At 40.6% G+C, this 13,075-nt stretch overlaps 1 long non-coding RNA gene across 1 annotated transcript; it reads right to left on the bottom strand.

Moving 5' to 3' along the window:
* Window positions 1–1,088: 1,088 nt before the first annotated feature.
* LOC307218424 lies at window positions 1,089–3,928 on the bottom strand. Its single transcript, XR_013839962.1, has 3 exons — window positions 3,873–3,928; window positions 1,655–1,722; window positions 1,089–1,396 (listed from the first exon to the last, which is right to left on the bottom strand). It is a non-coding gene; the product is annotated as an uncharacterized lncRNA (long non-coding RNA).
* Window positions 3,929–13,075: the final 9,147 nt, after the last annotated feature.

Below are 13,075 nucleotides of genomic sequence, written 5' to 3'. Positions count from 1 at the left end.
TGCTTCTAAAAGTGTTTGCTATTATAGGAAGAATTAACATGCTTTCTCTAGCCCTGCTTCTCTCCTGTTCTCGTTAGGGTGTGTGCTGAGTCACTTCCCAGATAAGGGTGTATTCCTTCAAACTGTGTCTTTCCTCTGTGTCACTGACCTCCTCCTCCTGACAGATTTCCTGACTTAATACAGGAGCCTCTGCTTGCCTCACTCAGCCCCTTCCTCTCTCCTGGATTGGGCCCAGAGGAAAAGTGCAAGCGAATAGGCAGTGGTGACCAGCAGCAAGGAGGAGGTGGGCCCACTCAGGAGTGGAGCCCACTGAGGACATCTTGCTCAAGGGCATCTCAAAATCTGCAGCCGGCACTGGACTGGCCAATATCATTTTGACACCTCAGATTCAAATCTAGTAGCCTTAAGATCTGCACCTGAACATTACTTTGCAATTAAAAAACTAAAACCAAAACCGAGGGGCTAGTTCTGCAAGCACAAGTTCTAAACCCAAACACTGAAGGCATATATACACCCTCCCTCACACATTCACACAGATCTAACAAGCGAGATCCTTCTGCAACACGAGAGTCTCTGCACAGTGTGATGGAAAAAAGAGACAAATATCTAATTCATCCTCTGCCAAGTGCACAAGCAGTGATGCTGGAACTGTAGAAGTTGTGTTTTGCTGGTTAAGGCAACTTCAGCCTATAAGCAATGCGACAGAAGTGAAGACCGAGGGGGCAAATACTTTCTGCAAACGCATTTCCAAAGCAATTAAGTTCAAAAAACAGATTTTGATCAGTCATTAGACCCTGTGCGTTGCGCCAAAAGGAAGGGAAAGGAAACTGTGATGTACCATGACAAAGATGGCCATCTTAACCCCGGAAGACCCTGGAAGACCAGGGTTCAAATCCCCAGAGAGACATGGAACCCACTGGGTGACCTTGAGCCAGTCACCAACTCTCAGCATCTCAGGGTTGTGAGAGCCATGAATGCCACCTTCAACTCTTTGGAGGAAAGGTGAGGTATAAATGCAATACATAAATACTCTTGCTAGGTGTTTATTCAGAAGAAAAGGGTCCTTTCAACACAGAGCGGATTCCTGCTTGTAGACTTAGGGGGTCCCCAGTCAAGGAGAAGATTGCTTGACATGCTGACAAAGCAAACTGATTCCTGGGCCCGCTTCTTCACACACAAATGTATCCTTCCCGTTCTCTGTGTGGTCCTCCTTTGACTTCTTAGGCTTTCCTTGTTCTCTTGAAAGGAACATGAGTAATACTCACCTACTGTTTCCCCAGCCTTCCCCTTTATGGCCTACTTTGAACTTGCTTCATCCCGTCAGTTCATTCTGCATGCAGTGTATATGCTGATTTCAGCCCCCCAGTGTATACTTTGCCTTAGATCTTGGCTAGCCCTGCCAAGACAAATGAAATCCAAAATAAAATCACCAAAACCTAAGGCCTCAGGGGGGACACACCCCTCTTTCACAGTGGTAATGTAGTAGCTTTGAATAGAAGTTGTTTTAATAATAATAACAATAAAAAATATATTTATATCCCGCCCTCCCCAGCCGAAGCCGGGCTCAGAGCAGCTAACAACGGTAAAAATAACACAGTTTACATAAAATCATAATCAATTAATTGAAATTCATGCACAAAATAGTATCTCCTACCTGCAATATCAGTACGAAAGCCAGGGCCTTTGCCATATCTATAAAATGGCCATTGTTTTATTGATTCCCTAATATAAAGAGAGAGAAAGAGTATAATCATTCTTCTTGTTTTGTTTCTCCCACAGGGTTTATTCATTTATTTTGAGAATTTATATACATTTGTATTAGTCAAGTCTGAGGGCTTCGCCTTTTCTCCATTTAAAATAAAATAATAAAATATGGCTTCCAATATATCCGGCCAAAATAAGCAATAACATTTCCCACCACTGTTTATGTAGTATTCCTGCTCCCCGCTTCAATGAATGCTCTCAATGAAGCTATATCATGCAAGTGACTGACAGTGATGGAAAACTCCCATTTGGCAGCATTAAAACAAATTTCTTCGGCTAAGCATTAAAAAGAAGAAGATGAAGTGTAAATATTGACAACCAAAATGCTCCTTTGTATTTTATGTAAATCGCCAGCCACGATCTCACAACTCTTTTAAGCTCAGTGTTGGTGAAATGTCATGTTACACAAAGCAAAACAAACCTGTTCCTTGGGGACAAAAAGATTGTTGAAGTAGAAGCAGAATGCTACAGGGCCTTCCTGTCCAACATATTCAGGGTGGTTAAAAGATATAGCACTTGGATTACATGGAAATGTATCCTCGTGAGTCCCCACTACACTCTAGCTATCTTTCTGTTATACTGTACAGTATATGAAATGAGCAGCTGGGGAAATGTGCAAGTATGTTTAGCCCCCTCAAATTCACCTGCAGAATTTGCCATTCGTTCTGCTCAGTGGGTGATGAGAAAAAAAAATAGCATTACTCTCATCCCCATGCTTGCATCTATTCTTATGTAGATAATTTTGTAACAGTGATAAAACAAAGGCATAAAAATAACATACAGTCCTGTCCTATAGTATACATTCTGTATTTCTCCCTGATGTGTGAGACCCTACCTTTCTTTTTACAGAGTAGCTGAACTAGTATTATTTGGACCAGGGTATGGGCTGAAGGCACATGAAGCCACCACCTTGCTAAGGCTAAGCAGGTCTAAATCTGGTTAGTGCTTGGATGGGTGACAATGTAGGAATCACCTATATGCTCCATTGACTTCCATGATGGAAGAGCTGGAGGATATAAATGTAAGAAACTAAACAAATAATTACTCTGTCTTATCTGTCAGATCATATTGTATATGGGATTGCATATTCCAGCTTGTATTTATTTATTCATTTGTTTATTCTGAAAGATTCATAGCTTACCTTTCATCGGTACTGGTATCATGGCAAAGCACAGAATAAAATCCATTCAATATAACCATCCATAAAAACAGTGACTACCTAGCTAAGAAAGAGAAAGCCAAAAATATTTGCTCATTAAGAAGTGAACTGCATAAATTTGACTGTGCTGTATGGAAAAACTTAAGATTTCAGAGGAAAATATTCTCTTGAATTATATACCTATTATATGGAAGTTGACAACTGGACAATGGGAATGGATTCTACGCGCCCCTAACTATGGTCAAAAGACTAGTATTGATGAACTGGAAAAATAAAAATATGGTCCCATTTACTCAATGGATGGAAGACATGACAGCACTTGCAACATATGAACAGATCACTTATAGATGCAGACTTTGTTTGGATAAATATATTTATATTTGGAACGAGTTTATACAGAATGTAGTAGGTTATTAATAATCATATATGTATTAGCAATACTGTGTGCGTGTGTATGCATGCATGCATATATTGCACCTTCTTTCTTTTTTCACTTTACTGTATTCTGTATAGCTGAAATACTTAAAAGTATTAATAAAAAGGGAAAAAACAGAACCCATTTTACCAAGTGTCAAAGATGGTGACTAGCTGGGGAACAGACTGGATGGCTGGAGAATGGATGGCTTGGAGCTTAATTCAGGTACAGCTTCCAAGTAAGACAAAGCTCAGGACAGGACTCAACCAGTGAGGAAACAAAGCACCTGGTAAAACAGCTACTTTGGTTGATAGGCAACAGAAACAGCCACCAGGGTCCAGATTGGCTACCAAGATTGTGCTCTCTGATTAGGCGGACAAGCTGTGACATGGTTTCTCCACCAATATCAGGGTGGCGCTGTAGAGCAATGGGAGACATGCACGTTGTTCCTTTGCCTATGAGCTTTCCCAGTGATCCAGAAGGGCTTATGCAATCTGCTACTAGATCCCACAGTTAGAGCCTGCTGTCTGTTACCTTATGCTGGCCTACAAGAGGCCACATCCCACCAGTGGCAGCCAGTGATGTGGACCTGGAGTGGCTAATCACACATCACAATGATGTCAGGGAAAGGGGTAGGTTGAACATGATGTTCTAGAAGTGAAAAAAGAACACAGACAAGGCTGTCATAATCACTGACAGACCTATTTTTTAAATGAGTCATTCTCCCCCTTCTTACATCACAAGTGAGCTCTGAAACAAAACATTGCAGTATATCCTCCCTCATAAAAGGAGCATTCCTATTCAGGTTCCGGCCAGCCGTTCCCTCCAAGTGGGAGAGTCTACTCTTCCCACATCCTTCAACCTGATGACTGGAATGTGTGCATTTATGACACACACGAAGAGCATATTGTGAGATTATGTTTTAGAATAACTACTGAAGTTTCCACAGATATGAAATGAGGAAGCCATCAAAGGCATCAGCCTGAAGAGATGAAAATTAAGTGTTAGGTGCCTTAACATAGGCAATAAACATAATGCTCTATTACTTCCAGTGGTAACCTATTCTAAGTGCATGTGCTTTATAATCAGGTGCTCATTCAGCTACCTACTTCACTTTAAATTAAAGCATAAATGAATAACACTTCTCAGCTCAAATGAGAACTTTTCTTGAAATTCTTTTGGCTCATGTCCTTGATATGTCTCTTAAAATGATGACCTAATCATATTAATTCCAATTTTATATCTTGGTGCATTTCATTCATAGTTTGCAGCTGTCCAGAAAAGCCTTTCTTACAAAACTAAAAATGGCATTGGACCCATACGTAGGCAATTTGAATCAGCGGTGAAATTAATTTCGCTAAGAATATTGCAATCGACCCTAAATATTGTTCACATTCATATTGCATTCACTGTGAGAATGCGTTAAGGCAAATTGACATCCAGTAGTAAGTTATCATGTGAACAATGCTAAAATGGGAAAAATACAGAAGTAATTTAAGCCTCCATTAAAAAATTTCTACTGATGTCTTTTTAATGACCGTGGAGGATTTTCACTTTAATAGCTGTCTATCACAGACCATACAGGAAAGTGAGGTTCCTCTGAGGCTGCGACCATGTATCAGCCGCTAAGTATTACAGGACACCCATTGCTATCATTTATAACCTAGTTGCCAATTGGCCAGAAAAATAGCCTGTCCAGATTCTTTACCAGCAACAGTAACTTGATCTGCAGGAATAAGCTGACAAAGTAGTTTGTGGATGTGGTGCTAGCAGTATCACTTCCTATTTAAGCTGCCATTAAAAGCGCAGGAACGAGGAAGCAAGTTGGCCTCCCTGGCACTAAACAAATAAGCAGGAGAGAGCCCAGGGCACAATGGAATCTCTGTGGCTTCTTGCAGCCTGCACAACCAACCCCCTAACTGCTCCTGAGTCCAACAGAGGTTTTTGAAGAGGCACAGCTTTATAGTGCTTGCACTGCAATAAACAGAGGTCCCACCTGAACTATACATTTAAGCAGTGCTATAGCACTGGCATCCCCCAAGGAATCCTGGGAAGTATGGTTTGTTAAGGGTTGTTAGAGGACTCATATTTCCCTGACTACACTTCCCAGGATTCTTTGGGGTGAATACTATGGCTGTTTAAAGTGGTATGATACTTCTTTAAATGGAAAGTGAAGTTGGGACCTGAGCTAGTCCCTGTCCTTGGCTACTGTTGCATACGGGCAACTTAGAACACATGTAGGACTTTTCTTTCATTTTTGCTACTCAGCTGTGATCTGACACTAGTGATCACACATAGAACATAACTCAAAATGTGTCATTGCCCTGAAATAATAAATGATTCGTTGGTATATGGCTTTGAAAAGACTCAGTTTGTTCTTGGTATAGGTTTTCGTGTGCATGCATGGTATCTGCAGAAGTGTGCATGCACACGAAAGTTTATACCAAGAACAAACTTAGTTGGTCTCTAAGGTGCTACTGAACATTTTTTTAATTTTTTAATTTATTTCGACTGCATCAAACCAACACAGCTACCTACCTAATTCTCCTATACTCCAAAGTACCACATGGGTTGATGAGGCTTATTCTCTAGGGCATATGTATCGAATTGCATCTCTGACTACACCTATCACAGACATGCAGCCCCTGAAGCATTACTCCTGAGGGAAGGGGACCCTTAGTGGAGAAAAGCTTCTCCACCCCTACTATGCACACTTTCTTGGGGGTAAGTCTCATTGAACTCAATGTCACTTACTTCTGAGTTCCTACACTCCTGTGTTCATTTATTTGGGAGTAAGATCTGTTGGACACAATGGGAGACTTCTGAGTAAAGGTGCACAGAGCGGCACTGTTGGGCACCTAATTTTAGGCACCCAGCTGCGACACTTCCGGTTTATGTCTTCCTTTGCCAGATTCATAATTGGCAATAATTGCCACCTGACACTTCATTCATATTTTAAGGCTTGTTGCTGTAGAGCTTTCTCAGCCATGAATGAGGAATCTGATTGATGTCTGGGGAATAATAATGAATTCATTTCAAAGGAAATTAAATAGCTCATGGCAATGCCAATTATTGACAGGCTTTAATTCTTGACTTGTTTCCACAAAGCGGTTTAGTCGGCAGGTGGAAACCCATAATAGTGTTCTCAATGTTCTTTTTAAAAGGGCAGTCTTAGAAGTGCACGGGATGGACTTCAGGAAATCAAACATGTTGTGGATAACTTGCCCATCTCTTTTAACTAAAAAAAAACTGCAATATTTTCTTCTTGGGTTTCTGCGCACTAATCACATACACTGTTTCCAAAATATGTTGTTGGTTGTGCATGGATAGATAGACACACACACACACAGTTGCAATCAAAATTATTCAACCCCGACTGTAAATCATTTCAGTTGCCACTGTATATTTAGAGAGAGACTTACCAAAGTGTTTTGCCAAAGTTAACATTCATTATTGAACACAGAACACAGAACTATGTCTTGTGATGCAAGCCTAAGCATGTTTACTCTGAAGTAAAAACAAAAAAAAATTTTCCTTCCAGTAGCACCTTAAAGACCAACTAAGTTAGTTCTTGGTATGAGCTTTCGTGTGCGTGCACACTTCTTCAGATACATCCAGCAAAAGTGTATCTGAAGAAGTGTGCATGCACACGAAAGCTCATACCAAGAACTAACTTAGTTGGTCTTTAAGGTGCTACTGGAAGGAAAATTTTTTTTTGTTTTGACTATGGCAGACCAACACGGCTACCTATCTGTAACTGGTACTCTGAAGTAAGTCCCCCTGAGCTCAGTGAAGCTTACTCTCCAGTATGTGTGCTCAGAATTGTGGTGATCTGGCCAGAAGAAAAAGAGGGCATACATGAATTAATTATTAATAAATAAATAAGCATTGTTTGTTCATTATGAATTATTTTATATACCACTTAGTGTCAAAACAGGCTTCTAAGCAGTTCACCAAATATTTTTTAAAAAAACAAATTCCCCACCATTAAAATTCAATAATTAAAAGACACCGTAAAAGAATCCCAATTAAAACATTAAAATATGTCCATAGTTTAAAATATGCAATAGAACAGTCTCATTAAAACAGGAGCCTCGGGTCAAGAGAACAAGGGAACGTCTGCATCAACAGGGATTTCATCAAGAGCTTCAAGCTGTGCAGAAGAGGGGACTTCAAGCAAGTGCAGTACAATCATTATTGTTGGAGATGGGCTCTGCCCTTGCTGGACTTTGCTCCTTTGCTGCTGTTAAGGTTATATCCATTTCATATATAATTGGTTTAATAATGTTTTATTTGTTATGTTTATTATATTGTATCCTGCTTTGAGATTGAATTTAACGAAGAGCGGGTCTGAGGTCCTTGAATAAATAGACATACAAAGAAATTAGGAAATACCACATTTCGAATTGCTGGATCCTTTCATGACTTGGGAGTGCCAGTCTTACCTGCTTGACACCCAGTGCAATTGTTGCCATGTCCATTCAGAAGTAAGTGGAGTTAGGATTCCAGCAAAAGTATTTCTGAGTGTGTCAGTGACACCAGCATTTGAAGGTAAAACTCCTGTGGGCAAAGCTCTTCCAGGTGTCTGCTATTATGTGATTTGAAGTTTCAACATGGAATCTCATTATACAAAAACAAAAAAAGAGGAGAGGTATAGGATAGGAAGTGAACTATCTCTGCTGCATAACAAACTAGAGAGGTATATACAATAACTAATCAAATATTTAAATGTGCATGTAAAGGAAGTGTCACTTCCCAAGGGATGCTTCCCTTAAATGCAAAAAGGAAAGGTTTAACATTCATTTACAGTTCCAAAAACACCTGAGGGATAAAAAGATAAAATTTCTTGCAAGAACCACAGTGCTTTAGCTGACTTATTCATCCAAACATGACATGAAATTCAGCTTTTCATATGTCATTCACACTGTCCTAATTTCTGGCCTTCTTGGAGATTCTGCCTAAACTATCCAGCTATATATGCAGCTAAAGGACCAAAAATACATCTTCCCAGTTTATTTCTGGGAAACAACTGGCGGCATGTTGAATGAGTATTGCAAATCGTGGCGTTGCTTTCGGCAGCGAGGACAAGGGTAGCCAACATGGTGACCATTAGATGTAGATGTGGACTACAACTCCCATAATTCTTGACCACTGGTCATGCTGCCTGGGGCTGATGGAAGTTATTGTCTACAAAATCTGAAGGATAGCATCTTGACTGCCCCTGAACTCAGATCTCAAGGGCATTGAGACAAGCTGAACAAATGCCAATATTTCCTTTAAATTAACCCCCCCCCCCTTTTTTTGCTTGTATTAAGGTTTTTTTTGTTGGTGTTACAAAGCAAACAGATAAACAGGGAAAGTGTTATGTATTCTGTGGTCTGTGTTTGCCTGAGCTTGAGTCTGGACTAAGGATTTTGAGCCCCTGTGTTCTGATTTGATACATGATATCCAATCACAGAACATTTCAGGATTTGGGCCTCTGCCATTGGCACTTAAACTCTGACTTTGCAGCTTGAATGTTTAGACAGCCAATCACGTTGGGTGTGGGAATGGCCCAGGCCTCCAGAAGTGAATATAAGTATTTGCTTTGCTCCTGTTGTCCAGTTTTGTTTGTTCAATAAAGGTTCTTGCTGTTAACACTGCGTCTTGCCTTGTGGGAACCCACCTACACTTCAGAAAGGTACATCTATCGTCTCAACTTTCTTTCTTTTTTTTTGGTATTTTCTTTTTTTTTTAATACATATTTATTAAAGTTTTTGAATACAACTGCATAAGTAATAAACAACATTACATATATCATAACATAATTTTCATCACTTCTTTGGACTCCCTCACGTCTCCCGCTCCCATTTACATCTTTACAAAAAAAATTTCCAAGCAAATTACCCACTTATTTAGAATCTTATCTCCAAAAAAATTTATATTTTCCTTAATCTCACTTATCGTCAAATTCAAATCTAATTCAGTGGTAGGCAATTATTTATGATCTAGCATCCTTCTTAACATTCAACCAAATTACAATATTTTTGTAAATAAATCTTGAATTTCTTCCAGTCTTCTTCAACCCTCTCTTCTCCCAGGTCTCGAATTCTACCAGTCATCTCGGCCAGTTGCATATAGTCCATCAGCTGCATCTGCCACTCTTCCAGTGTGGGTAGATCTTGAGTTTTCCAACTCTTAGCGATAAGTATCCTTGCTGCCGTTGTTGCATACATAAAAAATGTTCGGTCCTTCTTTAGCACCTTCTGGCCGACAATACCCAGAAGGAAGGCCTCTGGTTTCTTAGTGAAGGTATACTTAAGTACCTTTTTCAACTCATTATATATCATTTCCCAGAAGGCCTTCACTTTAGGGCATGTCCACCAGAGGTGAAAGAATGTTCCTTCATGTTCTTTACATTTCCAACATTTATTATCAGACAAATGGTATATTTTGGCAAGTTTAACTGGGGTCATGTACCATCTATATATCATTTTCATTACATTTTCCTTCAGAGCATTACATGCAGTGAAGTTCAGCCCAGTGGTCCACAACCTTTCCCAGTCCTCAAACATAATGTTATGCCCAATGTCCTGAGCCCACTTTATCATAACGGATTTAACCATTTCGTCTTGTGTATTCCATTTTAACAGCAGGTTATACATTCTTGATAATACCTTAGTCTTTGGTTCTAACAATTCTGTTTCCAACTTCGATTTCTCCACCTGGAACCCTACCTTTTTGTCATTTTTGAAAACTTCTTTAATCTGAGCGTAATGTAACCAGTCTCGCACTTTATCCTTCATTTTCTCCAAACTCTGCAATTTCCAATTGTCTCCATCTTTTTCTAATATTTCCCAATATTTTGGCCGTCTCAACTTTCAGTTCATACTCTTTTTCACAGTTCATTTACATTTGGTGGAAAAAAAATAAGACAATATTTCCCTATATCTACATGAATCTAGTTTTAGAAAATCAAAACCAATGTCTTTCCGAAATAATAATCTTCCATACTAAGAACTCTGTAAAAAGTGCTATCATTTTTTTAAAAAAAAACCCTAGCATAATCATTATTTTACAATGACAGCAAACATGGGTGTCTCTTGGCTAACTCCAGTGTTGCAATTTGAAATGGAGTAAATCAAGCACTTCTCACAGGGTGTGCTGAAAATACGGGTTTTTTCCTTCCAAAGTCCCAGCAGGAAATAATGGGAGGATTTTTTGCGCTGTTTGTTCTCTGTTCAAAGCCTATCTAATTCTTTCATTTAATAGGAAAACTCTCAAGTTGCTTATCAGTCAGTGCACACTGAAGCTTTTGCTTACCCACACGATTCCTTCTGGTTTATTTTCAAAAGGTTCTTAAAGATCATGTTGATTCTATGCTGTCTACAAACTATTATTCAGCTCCAGTGAAAATTTTACCAAATTTCAAAGGATGTGAGTGAACTGCTCTAGAGCACAAGCATATCTGACTCCATTGAAGTCTTAGTGCTACTGGCTGGCCTGTGAATGAAGAGCCAGAATGTAAAAGCTCTGTTTACACTCGGTGGTAGTAGTATTCAAAAGTCATCTCATGACAATGAGCTATGCAGAGCCACTGGTCTGGGCATTCATGAATATGTTGGTATATATCAGTAGAAAATCCATTCTCTGAATGCTGACCTTTATGTAGCCAAAACAGCACCATCCACACACAAAAGGAAAGTACTGTATTATGATTAATTGCATACTCACCCCACTTTACCTCCCAAAGGGGCTCAGGGTAATATATTACTTCAGCATACTTGGAGGAATCTCAATGCATTTTTTAAGCTTTAGGGGGTAAAACCTTAAAGTGGGGACTTGGACTGTTCAGTGGACATGGAACACTGACTACTCTTATGGAATGGAAAGTCAAGAGAGGGTGGAGAACAGAATGGAGTGTCCGGAAAAGGGCATGCCATACCACACTGTAGCATCCAAAGTGACTTTTAATATGTAACATAGGCAATGCAATAGTCATTCATGTATTTAATTACTTCCTAATATATGCAAGAGGAAACCAGGTGACTAACCCATGGTTTTCTGCATGTAGAAAAGGAACCTCATTTCCCTCCTTGGAAATTGCATGAAGACAATTTCATGAAGCTATTGGGGAGGAAGGCAGAAGTATGAATGCACAAATGGGGACCCCCCCCCCTCAAGTCTCCTAACCCTACAAAGGGAGGATCTCCATTCCAATTTTGATAGGGGAGTGAGAAGATAAGCCTCCCCTTCCTGTGCTGCCTTCACATAAAAATCTGGCTCCCCAGCCCCTATGATTATGAAAAACAAGATATGTTGCTGCCCTGCTACGGATTTAAGTGCATGCTGATTTTGACCCTTGAAACTCAGGGGCTATAGGAAAGCACATTTATCAAATGTCAGCTATGCCCTGCCCTTCCTTGCCAGTTTTTTTATGCCAGCCTCGCCTTACACAGCTTACTGTGCAGAAATGGGGAGTCAGCCAGTGATATTATGGACCAGGTGGAGGAGGAGGAAAGGGGATTCAACAGGTTACTATTATATGGTGTTTCTATATAGCCAGAGCCTCCAACCTTGCAAACCAGAAAAGTTGTTGTGGGAATTGGACACACTGCTATTGGCTAGAATTTTCAAATCTAAATTCAGCAGGGGTGGGGGACCCCCGTGAGCATCATGGAAGTCCTCTGTGGATGTACGGGCATCCATGGGCACCACGTCGGCAACCTCTGCTGCTATATGGAGTTCAGAATGGGGGTCACAATTCGTGTGCTCAAAATGACTGAAGGGGAGAGGAAGGAGAACCTGGATCCAAGAGAACACTTAGGTCGGACAGTTCTGTGAGCGTCTGATCGATAGGTAGTCCAGGCTAGTGTGACAGAAACGCTTAGAGGCTAGAAAGGGAGAAGAGCATTGAGATAAGTAGCTAAGAGACTGCAGCTGTTCGGTGTAAGAACATGCAAGATTAATCTGGGCCCTGAGGGAGTAGCAGAGCACTCGCTGCCACCTCACCAGGCACAGCTGTTTTCTTTGCTGGAGATATAAGCTAGAGGGCTTTGAGGCACTGAAGGAAGATCTCGCTCTTATGCCAGCTGGAGAATTATCACTTTCAGGCTTGCGACGAAGAGGCAATGAGGGGTGGCCAGGGGCTGGTTCTGGTTTTGTTCCATTGCCCACATCTTACACCCATCATTATTAGCAGTTATCACTGATTATCTGTGGCAGTCCCTGCTATTAGATTCATTATTATGCAGTGTGGGATTAATAACTTCCTTGCTAGACGCAGTTCTGAAGGTGACAGGAACCAAGAAGAGGCTGCCTTCAAGAGAACTATTCCTTCCTTCTGCCTTTAGGCTACCACCGTGTTCTTCTTCAACCACAGGTGTTGCTGCACTACAACTCCCATCATCTCTCACTGTTGGCTGAGCTGGAGTTGGAGTCCAACAGCACCTGAGGAATCAAGGTTGAAGAACACTTGTCTATCAGACGTTGCCTCAAAGCAGCTGAAGGGAGACAGCATCATTTCTTGGCCATGCTTGCAGGGTCTCGGTGAGTTTCAAGTAAGGCAACAGCATTAACTGCCCCTTGGTGATACTGCCATCTGCAGCCTTCAACATTTCAGAGCCCAGCCCATCAGAGTATGTCTATGTTTATTAGAGGAAGACTTCCCACATGCGTGTACACCGCTGGATCTGTCATGGCTTGATTACTCAACATTTGATGTGGGATGTGTCGTTTGTCTCCCATGTTCAGAGAGA

This window comes from Podarcis cretensis (assembly GCF_951804945.1).
Source record: "Podarcis cretensis genome assembly, chromosome: 6".
NCBI classification, from domain to species: domain Eukaryota; kingdom Metazoa; phylum Chordata; class Lepidosauria; order Squamata; family Lacertidae; genus Podarcis; species Podarcis cretensis.
This window is presented reverse-complemented; position numbering and strand designations above follow the sequence as displayed.